Here is a 17,393-nt window from a genome sequence, read left to right on the forward strand (position 1 = left end):
CATTACTGCACCTTACCACCTCCACTATCTCCTCCTAAATTATGTATAACTGTGTCTTAAACTTTTTACGAGGTACTGTCAACCCTGTGTTTTTACTCTTCCGTAACACAGGACATGTTAATAAAGATATGACACCTTAAATGTAAATGCCCTGTGCTGAGCTTCCTACTCTGCCCTACAACATTCTGAGCCACCCATAACCCCATCCTCCTTAAATGGGTTCAACTGACAAACCACAACATAAAGGATCAAGCTCCTTGGATTGAGGACCTCGCTCTATAACTATTGGGGGTAGGGGGAAAAATACATAAACAAAGTCCCTTAGTTCCCTCCAGCTCAGTAATAGCCGCCCGAGGGATTGCTTTCAAAACTACCTGGACCAGGCTTTTTGCTTGCTTCCAAGGGCAAGGTAGCTCACCACCTATGCAGAAAGGTCACCCAGCACTGCTCCTTGGTCACCTGACTGGCAATGGCACAGGCAGGAGGACCTCAACTTGGCCCTGGGAAGGAGGTGAAGGAAGTGTTCTTGGTTCCTGAAGAATCAAGGGAGAGGAAGGAGTGACATCAGAAACTCTGGAATGCAGCCCTCAGTGGAGTCACACAGGCTGATAAGAGCAATCTCAGGTCCCTGACACCAGACATCCACCACCTGTGGCTGTCAATTCTAAAGCATCAGGCCCATTTCAGCTGTCTGAGAAGAAGGGTCAGGGAACTCCAGGGACTATCCCAAGGCTGCACAGCTTGTGAGGCTTGGAGCTGGGATTTTCATGGGACTCCTGGGGCCATGCACATAACCCCTGCACTGTGCTCACTGAAGCCCCAAGTCATCTGTGGGTAAAATGAGGCAATGAGACTGCACATATTATAGGGTCCCATCCACTTCTAAAGTGTCATAATTCTTATCAAAAGACAAAGTCTATGGGAATAGCCATTCTGCCATTCTTTTCTAACCTGCTTCAGATTACTTGAAAATGGTGTAAAGTGGAAAGGGTATTTCTTGGTATGTAGCGTTTCAAACCTGCCATCCAAAAGGCAGAAAGACGTCAGCTATGTTTATTTGTGCACCCCTCGCTACATGCTATATAAAACCTCCTAGGCATACATTGAACTTTCCAACACAAATGCTTATACTTCCCAAGGCTGCTTACTGTCACTGGCTATCACTCCTTCCTAGGCTGTGCATGTCTGTACCCAGAAGCTGTAAGTCCAGCTTCCAAAAAGAAGTCTGAAGTTGTCTGCTTTGTAATTAATCTACCTGATCTACAGTCCTCACAGGAGCAGCTCCTACAAAGAACATAATTGGAATACTCCTTCCAAGTTAATAGATCTGTCTACCACCAAAGGAAGCATGAGTCGCTCTTAAAATAACAAGCATTGGCTGTCAGGCATCCTCTCCAAGCCCTATGCATCACCAGATATTTCAGATGCAAGCCTTTGTACAAGGCAGAAGCCTAGTGTTGGCTACTTTGTTTTTGGTTTACCCTATAAGCAACACACCTAGTGGTAACCTCATAGTAAGTACACATTTGAAAGGACTCGTTCCAATGTCTCCAAAATTTAACTCACAGGATGCTTTACATACTACAGAAGCTTCCATCAACTGCTTTTTCTTCATATATGTATGTGCTCATCTGTCTGCCCCACCCTTGCTTACTCATCCTATGGATATTAGTTTTATTCCTCTTCTGCACTCTGTACATATACAGTGATTCAGCTAAGGCCCTGGCTTTCAACATTTTCTTGGTCCTGACATTGGTGTTAATCACCCTTTCCCTATTTACTAAGCATTCGGAAGTTGCTTTTCTAAAGGAATTAGTGGCCTTTTCTAAAGGAACTAGTGCCCACTATGACAATGATTTACCTAGTCTTCATAGACATCTAAATGGAGATGCTCAAACCCAGAAACAAAGCCTCAGAGCCAGGCTTAGTCTTCTCTCACTTACTACCTCTGCCTTCCAGTGGCTCCAGTCAGCCTTTAACCTCTAAGACTAAGGATGCTCCAGATTCTTTCCTATAATTCTAAAATATCTCATATCGCAAACATATCTCAGACTAGCGGCATTCATAGCATGTATCTGCTAAATAAGATATTTGATCCATTCGACAACACAATCTGATACACAGCCCCCCCCACCTTACTTTCCATCTCCCTATTCAATACTTAGGCCATTAATCTCCTAACATTAGGTAATAATGGTAATTTCTCCATAAATGTTAGCTGTCATCATTATCATTAAGTCATTCATTGAGTTCAATAAGTTAACCTTCCTTGACTATAATATGGGGTAAGTAGATTCTTTAAAGATTCTATTTAATGAAGCACAGAGAATTTAAGTAACCTTCCTATGGACATTCCAGCTGTGGAGCTGAAATTTGAATCCAGGTCTTAGTGACTGCAAAATTCATATTCTCTACCACTATGCTAGTTTCTCTTCATAAATATCTGAATACAGAGCAAATGATCAAGTTTCAACCTGAGATGTGATCACATGGTTATGAGATTACACAACTAGTCAATATAAGACAACATTGGCTGTGTGTTGTATGAACACAACTGAGTTTGAAACAGCCACTTTTAGATGGAGTCATTCACTATTTTACCAAATATGTCCTAGAAAGAAAAATAAGTATACTTCGGTTATGAAAAAAATTAAAAATACCAGTGCATGAAACAAAAATCTTAGTTTGTATTATAGAACTAAAGACTTTTGCACTTGCCTCCAGAAAAATCTACCATTGGAAAATGAAGGGATATATAGTTATAGCTCCTGAAGCCACTCTTCTCTGTCATGGGGACTGCTTTGGTTATTGGAAGAAAATCTCTAATAGAATAATCAAGAACAAATGTATCTTAAATTTGTACTAGCCATGAGGGGGGATGGGAAACTGATGTATGGGAGTAAATGAATATCAACACAACCTCTTTGGCTTATTGATATTCCATTAGAATATATCAAATTAAAATTTTGTAGTTTCCTTCTATTAGACTTCCTGAGAATTGTACTATTATGACCTTTGTCACTATATTTTTGTGTGTGAGTTGTACATAATGAGTACTCACTTAAAAGTTTGTTGAGAGGATATAGCCATGGAGTTCCTGCTGTGGCACAATGGGATCAGCAGCGTCTCTGCAGTGCCAGGATGCAGGTTTGATCCCCAGCCTGACACAATGGGTTAAAGGATCCAGCATTGCCACAGCTGTGGTGTAGGTTGCAACTGAGGCTTAGGTCTGATTCCTGGCCAGGGAATCCCATATGCCCTGGAGTGCTCCCCGCCCCCCAAAAAAGGTTGTAGCCATAACTGAGGGAATGAATGCATCTTGGGAAATATAAGAAAAAAAATCTTATACAAAAAAAAAAAATGTATGACAAGCAGAAAGAGAATGGCTAGGTAGAAAGGATTCAGGAATGATGAGTCTCTCACAAACAATATGAATTAAAATATCTCCTCTGAAAAAAGAAAACATAAACAATTTTCTTCCTACTCAATCGAGAATCATTTTGTGTTTAGTATTAAGGCAGAGGAGCTAATGAATCAAACCTTATAGTCAAATTGTTTTTGAAGAGTCTCATTACATCCCATGTTGATGCAATTTGTCCAAGGTCATACCGTTAGCAATCAGCAACCTCTGAATGCATGGCCTACAACTGTGATTCCAAAGCCTACTCTCTTTTGATTATTTTCTGCAAGAAAAACTAGGCAGGTATTGTGCAAACACAGGAGAGGAAGAGTTTTATTTTGCCTGAAGAGGTTAGGGCAACCTCTGAAGAGAAGCTATCATTTGAGTTCACTCTTGAAGAATGAAGAGACATTTCCCAAGAGGACAGTGCAGGGAAGAATATTTAAATACATAAGTGCATGCCTTCTTGTGTATGAAAGCAAGGAGGACTGGCAGTCTGGTGTCTGTATTCAAAGAAATGCAAGTAACTGATATGGCTGAAGTTCATGTTGCACATGGGGCTAGACATTGGTAGCAGTAACACCACAAAGAGTTTTTATTATGTGCTAGGCTAAGGAGTTTAAATTCCCTAGGCAATGGGATCCATTGAAGGGTTCTGGGCAGGGCAATGAAAAGATAATATTTGTATTTTGGCAATAGCTGTCTTCAGTCTAAAGAATGACAAGGAAAGGAACAAAAGCAGCTAGAAAGCTGTTGGAAAAGTTCAGAGAAGAGTAGAGAAAGGGTTCATTCCACTTAGCAGTAGAAGTAATAAGACTAATGGAGAGAATAAACGGACTAGGAATTTGGAAAATCTCAGTAGAATTAACAAGATCTGGTGACCGATTGAATTTGGGGCCAGGATGGAGGGGGTGGAGAAAATGAGGACAATTAATATTTATACTCACTTGGTTGTTAAGCTGAATGTTGGCATCAGTTGTCCAAGTGAGTGTAAATATTACTTGTCCTCATTTTCTCCACCCTTCTACAGAGGTGGTGGGGTGCAATTTTGAGAGCAGAATGGAATCAGACTGAAAACCTGATTGAGTTTGAACCCCCATGTTGGCACTTAAACCTTAGTCAAGTTATTTAACCAACTTGAGCTCCTTTTGGTATGTATTTTTCACCTGTAACATGTCTCATTAGAGTACTCACTCCACAGCATTGCTCACCATTGTTGAAAAGTTTAAGTGACAAAATGTCTATCAAGTGTTTTGCAAAATGGCTGACTTATTTATTAGTAGCTAAAAAGAAATACATTGGACTTACCGAGAGTTAGAGGTTCCAATAATACACTCAGACAGAGAAATCTGTTAAAATCAGGATCACTCTGCTCCTGCATATGTGGCCTTCCTTGGGCCCCTGGAATAGCGTAAAAATAAAGTTACTTTGATCTGTTCCTAAATATTTTTTATTGGAGGTAAAATAAGTTTTCCTCACTAAACATAATATGAAATATTCACAGAAAATTGAAAACAAAGAAAAATACAAAAGAAAACCATCTAAATTACACAAATCCTTACCATATACATTTTGGTGTATTTCTTCCATTTTTTTTCTATTCTCTGATATTCTAGTCTATTGATATGTGTCTGTATTCTTGTGAAAACATATTTTTACAATAAACTTGAAGTATTAATATAGTAGAAGTTCATTTATTATTTCTCAATTTCAAACATTTCCTGGTTAGCCTATTTTTCTTTTAGATGAACCGTGAAATTTTTGTCATGTTATAGAAATTCTACTTAGCTATTTCTCTGGAATAAGGTGAAATTTGTAAATTAACTTTTGGAGAATGGTCATTTTTACAATACTGGGTCCAGGGGTATGATATATCTTTATGTTAATGAAGACATTATGTATCTATATGACCCTAGTATGTTATTTATGTACTATGGCTATTGTTTGAAAGATAAACATGTCATTTCAAAGAATGATGAATTTTTAACTCTCCTTATTGTGTTTAATAAAAGCTTAATATCTTTTATTACTTATTGGTACAGTTATATTTCCTCCCTTGCCCTGGTTATTCATGATATTATATAAAATAATTTCTAATATTAAGCCAACTTTGTATTTCTAGATTATATAACTAGAACCATGGCACATAATTATGTTAATATACTCCTGAAATTTATTTCCTCATATTTTAATTAGGGCATTATTACCCCATATTTGAATTTTAAAAAATCATGGTTATTAGAATATAACTCTGGGCAAGCTACTCCATTTCTCAAAGGTTCAGTTTCAGTGTCTATCAGATGGGAAAAATAATAGCAGCTTCCTGAGAGAGTTACTGTCTTATTAATTTTTAAGGAAACATTTATACATGCTTACTATGAGCCAGACAGTTATAATCGTTTCATGGGATTAACTCCATTTTGTCATTTTAGTTCTTAGCCACGTTCATAACACAACAGCTATTAAATTATTTGAACTCAATAAAAAGAGTTAATATTATCATCAACATCATTGAGAAAAAGCGGCAGTTTGGGGACTGGGTTTACTGTCTATTAAAAGAAGCAAGTGTGAATCAAATAATCACACACCACCACCACCACACAAATTACAGCTGACACAATTGCAGTAGTGCCAGGAGGGGCCCCTAAAGGGTGGTCAGAGCATCTGAACTCAGTGGAAGAATGAATACAATTAAATATGGGAGGGGTGTAGAATTCCAGGCAGAAGGAAGAGCAGGTACGAAGGTGCTGTGATTATGAATGAGTACAAGAAGTTTAGGGTAATTCTAAGAGTAGGAAGGGTGCAAATCACCCGGAACCTTGTGGATTGTAGGAAAGACTGTTATGATTAGCTCTGTATTCCAAAAAGCCCCTTCTAGCTACGGCAGTGAACACAGCTTGACTTTGTAATATCAGTCATTTTAGTTCCAGCACTTCTTAGCTGTATCACTGTGACTACCTAATTTCTACAGGCTTCAGTTTTCTCATCTATAAACTTGGAATAATATTGACGGCATTCATTCAGCAAATACATGTTGAGCACCCACTATTTTCCAGACACTGACATTTCATAAATTTTTATAAGAATGACATGTCAATTCTCAGTGCCCTGCAAAGAGCAAGTGCTCAACAAACGTTCATCATTGCTGTTATTTCTTAGCTGCATCAAAATGAAATGGGAAACATTTTCTCTTTCCTCATACCCTGGAGGAATTTGCATATTAAAGAGCAGAATAGTATAATGGTTAAGGGTGTAACTCTTCCACCATACAATATAAGTTCTGTTTCTCCCTTTGCTACCTACGGGCTATGAGGCCTCAGTGTCTTCATCAGTAAAATGGGAATGAAACCGAAAGTACTTATCTCATATGATCATTATGAAAATTAAATAAATAACTGCACATAATTCATTTAGAAAAGTGTCTGGTATAAGGCCATATTCCTTTAAAATTATGCTTATAAATTGCCTATTGACTTATGTAAATGACATATTTTACTTTTGTTTTTACTTTAAAATGCCTTATTCCACAGAGAAACTAAGAAAAATTTAATGCCAGGTAAATATATATATTTCAAAGGTATGTATATATTTTAACTATTAATTGATAAACATAAAAATTCAAAGTTACTAAAACCTATTTATATATAAATATATATACTCAGTAATATATACTTATATAGAATTCTTTCCTTGCAAATGAAGCTTCCTATAATTGCCACAGACAGGCACAAAGACTGCAATTATTTGAGCATATGTGTTAATTCTGTACATTCTGCAGATGAAGCAGTGGGCCTCCTTCCATTGCTTAATTCCTGCATTTAGTTTCTGCATAGTTTGTGCTGTTGCTATCTTCAGAAATTCCTTTGGCCTTCTTCTTATCCTTCCAGATGTCTTTGACTTTGGAATCAGACATCCTTGGTTAATCCCAAAGCCTCTCCCCCTCTTTTTTTTTCCTGCGTAAAATCAAATTGCTGACCATCCCTGTGGGCTGATGGAAATGAGAAGGATTCTGGAGGCAGCCTGTATGAGCTTTGGTTGATGTTGCAGAATCGGATATGGGCCAAAAGAGTAGAAGCAGACATGGGGGATGGGGGGAGAGAGAACAAGGGAGAACTTCCACATTTAAATTTCTGATAGAAGAAGTGGGAAAAAACATTAAAATATTTTTCAAGGCAATCAGCAGAATGGAGTAGGGCTTAGTGAAGCTGGAAGACAGGGCTGTTATTGTTAGGGGTTTTTTTGGTTGTTGTTGTTTTGCTTTGTTTTGCTTTTACTATTATACATGGGCTTTTTATTTCCACCTAAAACCCAAACCAATCTGAAAATTTTACTAGAGAAGAGTTTACCTTTGGATGAGTCAAATAAAAGAATAAGAATTATTTTTAAAAAGTATGAGCTATTTTTCTGTGACAGAAGGCTTACATCCCAATATATCTTACAACAATATCCTTGTGACTGAATTTACTCAGAGATACATCATAATTACAATGTTTTTCTGTTGCAGACACAGATAGCAGGTGTTAGTAAGGAATCTTCACCATATGAAAAAAACCCAATAAAACTAGCTTAATTTTTGTTGACAGCTCATAGTTAAAGCAACTGTGATACTTAGTGGACATAAATTATCTATCATCAGAATGTCTAATGAATCTTGTCTTCTTACACCAATGATTATCTTTTGTGACTGACTGCCTCATTGAATTTAAGTTTAAAAATATTACGTGTTCAGAAAGAATTAGATAATAATCTATAAGGATGTGCTGATATGAACCCACCTAAGAAAGATGCAAAAGATGGGAGAAAAGCTGAATTGCAAAGTGAACTTATTTCTGATAAGTCAGGGCTTTTGGTCTTTTTGTTATCATCTCCAAGGCTATCGATATGTTTCGTCATTTTATTTTTTATGATGCAGACATAATTTGATGAAATTGAAAAGAAAATCCTCCTCTACTCTGAGGGGGTCATTCAAAAATTTCTCCTTAAATACACATGCATTTTTTTAGTCCTGTTGTCAGTGAAGAAAAAAATGCATATTAATAATAAAAACACATGAGATTTCCATGATGGCTTAGAAAAGAACAAGTACATCCCAGAGGGTTTTATTAAAGGACAATGCACCTAGTTTGCCAGAGAAGCACAATTTACCTAACAGAAGGCCAACCAAGATCACATTTTGCCTATTTAAAAAAGGTTCCTCTATCACCTTACATTTCTGCCTACTCAGGAAGTCCAGTTAGCTTCACTTTGGATTACCTCCACCTTTTCCTCTCTATTTGACAACTCTCATTTTAATTACCCAGAGAAACTGCATTTTTCTCCTAGGAGACTTTTGAATAGTAATAATATAGCATTAGCCCTCTTTGGAGAAAAAGCAAGCACTGATTGAAAATCGGTCTTATTTCTGGTCCTCTGAGTTGCTGCTTTCTTCCTCAGTTTCCACTTAGGAGTTCAAGATACAGTTTTAAGATGCATAATAAGGTTTTTTTTGGAAACAAAACAGCCCAGAGGCTGGTAGTAAGAAGCAAAGTGTTCTCAAAACATTCTTAGAGAACATCAATAAACACCTCTACAACAATCACACATCACACTTTACAGGTGCATAATTCTTTGTAATTCATATGGTGGATCCATACAATAAAATTTTCAGGAAGTGAAGGTGGGTGTTGAGATGTCTATTTTTCATTAGAAGAACCCTAATTGCATGAGGAGGAGTCATTTTAGATCAGGAGAAAGGAGGAATTGCATATGCACCTAGTGCATGACAGATTCAGGACTGGAATCTAGGATTTGCTGTCCCCACCATGTCCTCTCCCTCCCTAAATCTGAAACTGCTTCCCCCGCCCCTTATTCCTTAAATGATGATGATTACCCAAATTAAGCTGGGTGTTTTATTGACCTCTTTTTACAACTTAGCCTGTGTGTATATTCAAAACACATCCTTTCTGGGAGTTCCCATTATGGGAACAAACCCTACTAGGATCCATGAGGACGCAGGTTCAATCCCTAGCCTTGCTTAGTGGGTTAAGTATCCCAACTTTCTCCTGAGCTGTGACGTAGGTCTCAGACACTGCTCGGATCTCGCATTGCTGAGGCTGTGGTGTAGGCTGGCAGCTACAGCTCCGATTTGATCCCTAGCCTGGGAACTTCCATAGCCTACAGGTGCAGCCCTAAAGGGCAAAAACAGAAACAAAACATATGCACACATCCTTTCTGTAGCTGTGGGTACTGTCATGAAGAGACAAGAGAGTCTGAATACTGAAACAGATGGCATTTGAACATGAGAAAAGAGAAGTGTCAATTGGACAATGCTTTGGTTTAGCTGCTGCCACTAGAGAGACAATAGCATCACTTATGACACTGATGGCAGTAGTAAGAAGGATACAGTCAGATCCATAGGTAATTCAACACCTCAGGGAGGGAAGACACGTCTGGGAGGGGGCCATCCCAGGACTAAAGAAGGACAGCTAACAGCCACAAGGAGACTAGGGCAGACATTCCAAAAACGTTAGCAATCAGATGGCTGGGAGCAGGAAACAGTAAAACGACAGGAAAAATCTGAACACACACTTCCACTGATCTTCAGCTTACTTCTCTTATCTCTGGATAGCACCCTTTGGTGTTGTTAACATCAGGAAAAAGAATGATTTTAAGAACCATCAACCTCCTGTGAACTGAGAGGACAAGAGAGACAGAAAACACGGTGGAGTGTGTGGATCTTGGGTTTGGGTGTCAGATACAGTTTCAGAACCTACCTCTGCTATTTTCAAGCTGTGTGACTATGGGTAAATTAGTTACATCTCTGGGCTTTTCTTTGGCTGTCAAATGGATATAATTACTGAGCCACAATTTTATCTGTTCATGTCACTTTTGTCACTTTTCCTAACCTACAATAATTATTAACATTTTAGAACAAGATACGCCAGAGACTAGGCGTGGGGTGGGGGGCAATATTGTGTGTATGTGTGTGTGTGTGTGGGGGGAGTATCTCCAGATTATTTGCCACATTCCAGGCACTATTCTAAGTGCTTTCTACGTATTAACTCATTTATTCCTGTAATAACTCTGCATAACCAAATTTCAGATGAGAAATTTGAGATAAGGAGAAGTTAAATGATTTGTCCCAGGTCACAGAGCTATTAAATGGCAGAAACAGACTTTGAACTCAGAAGTCCCATAGCCTAACCTCAATGCTAACTATATTGCTTTCCCCCAAATGTTACATTTGAAGAAATTTGTCACCTGTCTGCATGCATAAACTACTAGCTCCTTTTCAGTTTAACCATTAAGGTCAGGCATCAGCAAATCGTTCTCACACTCTACCTTATTCATTTTATTATCAGTCAAGCTTATTAGTGCCTAGAGGAAAACATCCCATCCTTGAAATTTAAAACTCACTCTGATCAATGGGTGTTTGATTCTTATTGTTTATTGTTTCTTTGAGAGAATATTGCTTAACTTTGTTTTAATTTCCACATTATTATTATTTTGTATTAATCCAGATACTGAAGTCTCCATTGGCTCTCATTAAGTTCTCTCCTTAGGCATCTGACCTGGCTAAGTTTTTACAACAAACTCAAAAATCTCATTTCCTAAAAAGGATCTATTTCTCTAATCCACTTTCTCCACCCCCTTGCCTTTCCTGTCCTACCATTACAAGAAGAAAAGCACAATACCCTCTTTAACTCTCACTTTTGTTCTCCCATACTGGCAACTTCAAACAACAATCCTATGTCTTGTTTTATCTGGTTTCAAAACAAAAAATATAGACAAGTACATTTCTGTGTGTGAAATAAGTATTTAGAAAATATCATTTAAAGCTAATATTGTTTAGAATATATGATGCTAAAGGAGTAGCAACTTCAGCCTACCCCGTATTTAGCACACTCAGTTGGGCTGTTTAAGTAACCTTAGGGGTCCAAGTGATATTTAGAGTGGTTTTAGCTTGTGATTTTTATAAAATAATATAGAATCTTCAAAACAGTAATGATATTCCTTGCTCATGTTTGTGAACCCATTTTAAATCCAAATTCCCTCATATATAGAATTGTATTACCTCCTATTTTAAGGTGCCTCTGAACTATTTTTTTTGTGAGCAAAAGTATACATATCCATTCGAACGTAAGTATTTGAATGATATCCAAATATCTATTGAGCATATTCCAGATGCCATGAAATGGGCAAGGCACAATGTGCTGGACTTCTTAGTGTATAATCCAGCAATAATTATAATTCATATATTTTAAGGGATGTTGTTTTCATACTTGGGTAAATCTAATTCAAAAATGAAAAGTACAAAACTTTTATCACACACACACACACACTCGCACACACCTCTGACTGACATTGTTAATCAATTATGACTACCTTTTCCAATGAGACGTAACAATATTTCAGACTCCCTATCAATGCTCTGCAGTAAGCAAGTAATATTGATTTGTTGGAGTTTACAAAATAGGTGATACTTGTTTGCCACCCCTACTATTACTAAAAATGATCTTCTGTACTTTTTTAAAAACATCAATCTTTCTGGTCTATTATGAAAAACCACAATGAGAGGAGTCTTAGAATTACAAAATCTCCTACCTGGTGACAATGGTTTACTCTACTTAAATATTTACAAGGTCCAGTAGATAATATTTTTAAGCCATAAAGCAACATAAAGGAATTCAGGATGGCAGGGTCACTGTGATTACATAAACTCCTCTATAAGTTTTTCAAAAGCTCAATGAAGAATTATATCCAAATATCAGTGACCCACAAAGTTCAAGCAGTAATGGAATTCTGTGCAGCCCCCCCCAAAGTGTATACCTGGAAAGAACAAGTATACCTGAAAAGACAATTTTCACCAATTCTTTGAAATTCAGGCAAGTTTCTGATGGAAGCATTAAAAATTGAAAGACTGTAAATCTGTAAATTTGAAAGACTTGTCAAATCAAACAAGGATATTAACTCTCTTTAGAAATATATTAATGCACAGGAAAATAAAGGAAAGAAAAATGATCAACCATAGCATAAGTCATGGCATTTTTCAGTGACCTTTGAAATATGAGGATGTCCAGGAACCTACCCCAAGAAAAAACCAGAGGTGTAGACCCAGATCTAATAATTATAAAAAAAAAGTATACTCCATTTATAATAAAGGAATTCAAGTGAAAACAACAGTACAATGTGATTTTTCAGTAATAAAATTAAGAAGGATCACTTTGAGAATGATAGTAATTCTGATGAACATACAGGCTTAATTAACAGGTGAGACCATAAATTGGGAAAATATTTATGGGACATAGTATGACACTACATATCAAGAATATTGAAAATATTCTTACCATTTAATGTAATCTTGCTATACTTTAGGAGTATATTTAAGAGAAATAGAAATGAAGAGATTTACAAAATTGGTTATTACACCATTACTTATTGAGCAAAAACATCAGGAAAACACTGAAATATAAAACATAGGAAACATAGTTTAATCTACATCATACAGTAGAATACTATTAAGTTTTAATATTATATTTCCGAAAAGATGGTAACAGCATGAAAAATGCTTATTATATTTTTAAAAATACATGACATGGAATTCCAGTTGTGGCTTACCAGGTTAAGAATTTGACTAGCATCCATCAGGCTGCACATTCGATCCCTGGCCTCACTCAGTGGGCTAAGGATCCAGTGTTGCTGCAAGCTGTGGTGTGTAGGTCACAGATGCAGCTCGGATCTAGCATTGCTGTGGCTGTGGTATAGGCCAGCAGCTGCAGCTTGGATTCTACCCCTAGCCTAGGAACTTCCATATGCCACACATGCGGCCCTAAAAAGAAAAAAAAAAAAAATGCAAGGCACAATGGTATGTACAATATGATCTTGATTATGATATGATATAAAAAGTATGAAAATACTGCCAACATATTAAAAGAAGTTACCTCTGGGTGATGATTTTGTGTGTATTAGTGTTTTTATACTCGTTAATAACTTTCAGTATATAAAAAATTTAGAATGTTTTTTCAAGATGACAGAATAAGTGTACATGGAAAAAATATTAAAAGCTGGTAGAATCTTAAGAGGTTAAAAATAGATTGGTGCCAAAGAAATATTATTTAGACTGATAGCAGATTTTTCATTGGCAACAATAAATGTTAGAAGACAATCATATATTGTCTTCAAAGTGCTGAGGTAAAATAGCTCACAAAGTAGACTTCTATGTTCAACTAAACTCTCATTCAAGGGTAAGGGAGTCATGAAGGAAATTTCAGCAATATACAAAGAGCAAGAGAATTTCACCAGAAAAAAAATACAAAAACAAAAGAAATTGATGATAACATTTTTACTGCAAAATAAAGAAAAATTAGCTCCTTAAGAAGAAATGAGACATTAAAAACAGAAATGAAGAAATAAATTATAAACAACAAAAAAAACACCACTAATTAAAAATTGAGGGAGTTCCTGTGTGGCACAGTGGAAACGAATCCGACTAGGAACCATGAAGTTGCGGGTTAGATCCCTGGCCTCGCTCAGTGGGTTAAGAATCTGGCATTGCCATGAGCTGTGGTGTAGGTTGCAGACGTGGTTCAGGTCCTGCTTTGCTGTGGCTGAGGTGTAAGCTGGCAGCTGTAGCTTCAATTGGACCCCTAGCCTGGGAATCTCTGTATGCCACAGGTGCAGCCCTAAAAAAAAAAAAAAAATTGACAATAAAATATAACAATTAAAACAATATAAATGTTCTCTTTTACTTATTCATGTCCTTATTTTAACTAATATTCTTCATCTCTGCCACAAAATCCTTCAGTTCTTGGTCGATGCCCACAGCTCGTATACACTTGTACATCTAGTGTTCTCATCTCTACCTTGCCCATATGCTTTAGCTCCTTACTATGCAGGTGCAAACTGCCAAGGTCAGTTGTGTTGATCCTACATCTGTGTAAATTGTTTTATTATTGTAATTACATAAATTAATAGATTATTGTATTTTTTATGAAAAGAAATGGGTTGTTTCTGGAGAAACTGAATAGAATGATTCAGAAAAACCTAATAAAAGGGAGTTATTTGAGGAAACTGTCAAATCAGATCTGTTTTATTTAGATAAGAGTAAAATCTCAGTGAAGGTGATGTCAACATCCAGAAGAATTGTACCTTCACATTGCTTAAATTCTCACTCCACCCAAAAAGAACAGACACAAACTCAAGGCAGTACACAATTAGTATGTTTTGTACAGATAAGAGAGGGTAAACCACACTCGAAGTAATTGTACAAAGAAAATGTTGGATTTTTCAATTTTTTTTTCTTACATATATTGCAATGATTTTCAATTTGTTAATATGATGAGTTTTATTGATTAGCTTTTAAATGGTAAACCAACTTTGTATTTTGGGGATAAACTCACTCAGTGATTTATTATCTTTCTCAAAGGATTATTTAATCATTTGAATAATTGCATTGGTATGTGGTTTGCTTTTTTTGTAACATCTTTGACTGGTTTTACATTAGGGTAATCATGGCTTCATAGAATGAACTGGGAAGTGTTTCCTCACTTCATTTTTCTGAAACACAATCACGTCTGAGTGTTGAATTTCTTTTTGGAAAGGTCTCTAACCATATACTTAATTTATTAGGGAGTTATACCATTTATCTGATTCTTGCGATGTAAGTTTTTTTTTTTTTTTTTTTTTGTCTTTTTGCTATTTCTTTGGGCCGCTCCCGCGGCATATGGAGGTTCCCAGGCTAGGGGTTGATTCGGAGCTGTAGCCACCGGCCTACGCCAGAGCCACAGCAATGCGGGATCCGAGCCGCATCTGCAACCTACACCGCAGCTCACGGCAATGCCGGATCCTTAACCCACTGAGCAAGGGCAGGGACCGAACCCGCAACCTCATGGCTCCTAGTCGGATTCGTTAACCACTGTGCCACGATGGGAACTCCTGATGTAAGTTTTGATCGTTGGTGTCTTTCAAAGAATTTCCCCTTTCCAGTCTAAGTTGTTGATTTTATAGGCATACAGTTCTTAAAAGTTCCTTTATTATTCTATTAATGTCTTTCGAATTTGTAGTTGTGCCACTTATTTCTTACATAGGTAATTTGTGTCTACTGCTTTTTTTTTTCTAATAAGTCTGGCTGTTGGTTAATCAATTTTATTGATCTTTAATATTCAGCTTCCAGATTGTTCATTTTATGTATTACTATTTCTATTTCATTATTATTTGCTCTGATCTTTATTAATTACACTCTGTTGCATAGGCATTTAGTGCTATCTATTTCCCTTTATGTACTGCTTTAGTGGTATCCTTCAAATTTTGGTACATTGTGTTTTAATTTTCAATCATTCAAAATAGTTTCTAATTTTCTTTAGAATTATTTTTGAAATATTATGTGTTTTATTGTCCAAATATTTGTGGATGTTATAGATATATTTCCATTACTCATTTTTAATTTAATTCCATTGTTTCAGGAAACATGCACTGCAAGACTTTTATCCTTTAATGTTTTTTTTTTTAAAAAACCATTTGCTGTAGCGTAGAATATGGCCTATCTTGATAATTTTTCTGTGTACTTTTGAAGAGTGTGTTTTCTGCTGTTGTTGGGTGTACTGTTCTATAAATGTCAATGAAGCAAATCTGGTTTTGCTTTTCCATCCAATCTGAGAATCTCTGTTCTATTTGGGTTGTTTAGGCCATTTATATTTAATGTGATTATTTATGTTTAGGTGTTTCTTTTCTCTATTCCCTTCCCACAGATATAAAGAGTTTTTAACAATGCCCTAATGAAAGTGGTGCTTGCTTCCCTTCCCCACAGATTAAGACTTTTATTCCATAATGGAGATGGGACAGAAGTGTTTGGGGGCAGTTTTTTTCTCCCTCTTGTACAACAGTTTCCTTGCCATCCTTTAGGTCTGTACCACAATAGCCATTTCATAGGTCTCTTTCCAATATTTTCTGTATGTTCTAGGTGTGGTTGGTGGTGAAAGAGGATGTAAGAAGATTTGAACTCCACCAATTTCTCTGCCTCCCTTAAGGATTTCATATTATCTCATGAGCCTGCTATTTGATCTTCATTAATTTGACAAATGTTCTAGCTGAATTCTTATCTTTGTCTGGTTGGAACTACTCTAGCTGTGAAGGAGTTCATGACTCTAGGCTCTGAAGTACCTTCTCTCCATAGATTTTTTGGGTCAGATGGTTGCTATGCAACCTAAGCTTTCTGGTGTGTTTGAAATTGATCATGAATTTGAAGTTAGCTTATCTTTCCTTGTAAAGTCAGGGGTTACGCTCCTTTTAGCTCTCAATGTTTCATGGCAGAAGTTGGAAATCATTTGCTGTACATGTTTAACTTATCACAAACTCCTCTCAAGTGATATACCATTTCACATGTCGTTTAATAACATTATGCTAATATACTATAATTTCTCCCCTCATATTTTCATTATATTATTGCCATTTATTTTACTTCTTCATATATTATAAACCCCATAAAAATTACCTTAAAGTTTAATACATGCTATGTTTAGGAAATATAAACAGCTATTGGAATAAGCATAAAGGGCATTTCTCCAAGATATAAGAGGGGGGTTATCAAAAAAGTATTCTTAAGAAGTGATATCAAAGTTGAGAAATGAAATATGAGTAAGTTTTATCTGGGTAAAGTGGTGTGGTCAGGGCAGAGGTAGTGCCAAGACAGTGGCTTGGGATGAGGCTGAAGAGATAGGCAGGAATCAGAATATGCTCTACCTGGTAGGTCACAAGGAGGATTTTAAACAATTCTAAGCACAGCATGAAGTCACAGAAAGATTTTAAATAGGGGAGACATACAATAAAGTTTTATTTTTAATAGATTATAGTGGCTACTGGGTGGGAAACAGGTTTTTGCATAGGTAGGGGTGGGGTAGAAATAGATAGAGGCAACCATTAGAAAGACATGAGTGAGAACAGCTTAATAAGAGGAAACAGCAAAAACAAAGACTCCAAGGCAAGGAGGAGGTTGGTTCTTTGAGGAACAGGAAAGTGC

General features: G+C 36.6%; 1 long non-coding RNA gene across 2 annotated transcripts in view; it reads right to left on the bottom strand.

Moving 5' to 3' along the window:
• Nucleotides 1–17,393, bottom strand: part of LOC110257824 (uncharacterized) — a 149,610-nt gene that overhangs the window by 37,904 nt on the left and 94,313 nt on the right. For both annotated transcript variants that reach the window (XR_002340831.2, XR_014835896.1), the window contains exon 2: nucleotides 4,709–4,801. This is a non-coding gene — a long non-coding RNA (uncharacterized LOC110257824). The remainder of the gene's footprint in view (nucleotides 1–4,708; nucleotides 4,802–17,393) is intronic.

Source organism: Sus scrofa, chromosome X, assembly GCF_054392235.1.
Source record: "Sus scrofa isolate SSC_HxYL_T2T_F1_AM1 chromosome X, Sscrofa_HxYL_maternal_Yorkshire_Landrace_v2.0, whole genome shotgun sequence".
NCBI lineage: Eukaryota > Metazoa > Chordata > Mammalia > Artiodactyla > Suidae > Sus > Sus scrofa.